The sequence below is a fragment of the Nematolebias whitei genome, chromosome 2, assembly GCF_014905685.2.
Source record: "Nematolebias whitei isolate Nwh7 chromosome 2, NemWhi1, whole genome shotgun sequence".
NCBI classification, from domain to species: domain Eukaryota; kingdom Metazoa; phylum Chordata; class Actinopteri; order Cyprinodontiformes; family Rivulidae; genus Nematolebias; species Nematolebias whitei.
The window spans coordinates 61,357,728-61,358,544 of NC_056499.1; the positions used below are offsets into that span (position 1 = coordinate 61,357,728).

The 817-nt window shown below is 40.5% G+C and overlaps 1 protein-coding gene across 1 annotated transcript in view; it reads left to right on the plus strand.

Moving 5' to 3' along the window:
- Nucleotides 1-817, plus strand: part of LOC119427515 (probable E3 ubiquitin-protein ligase HERC1) — a gene marked incomplete at its 5' end in the record, with an annotated part of 106,360 nt that overhangs the window by 27,460 nt on the left and 78,083 nt on the right.

Here is an 817-nt window from a genome sequence, read left to right on the forward strand (position 1 = left end):
TACAAACCGGATTCCAAAAAAGTTGGGACACTAAACAAATTGTGAATAAAAACTGAATGCAATGATGTGGAGATGGCAAATGTCAATATTTTATTTGTAATATAACATAGATGACAGATCAAAAGTTTAATCTGAGTAAATGTAACATTTTAAAGGAAAAATATGTTGATTCAAAATTTCACAGTGTCAAGAAATCCCAAAAAAGTTGGGACAAGTAGCAATAAGTGTCTGGAAAAAGGAAATTGAGCATATAACGAACAGCTGGAAGACCAATTAACACTAATTAGGTCAATTGACAACATGATCGGGTATAAAAAGAGCTTCTCAGAGTGTCATTGTCTCTCAGAAGCCAAGACGGTAAGAGGATCACCAGTTCCACCATTGTTGCACAGAAAGATAGTGCAGCAATACCAGAATGGTGTTACCCAGCGTAAAATAGCAAAGACTTTTAAGTTATCATCATCAACCGTGCATAACAAAAGATTCAGAGAATCTGGAACAATCGCTGTGCGTAAGGGTCAAGGGCATAAAACTCTACTGGATGCTCGTGATCTCCGGGCCCTTAAACGTCACTGCACCTCAAACAGGAATGCCACTGTCAAGGAAATAACAGAATGGGCTCAGGAATACTTCCAGAAAGCATTGTCAGTGAACACAATCCACCGTGCCATCCGCCGTTGCCAGCTGAAACTCTACAGTGCAAAGAGGAAGCCATTTCTAAGCAAGCTCCACAAGCTCAGACGTTTGCACTGGGCCAGGGGTCATTTAAAATGGAGTGTGGCAAAATGGAAGACTGTTCTGTGGTCAGATGAGTCAC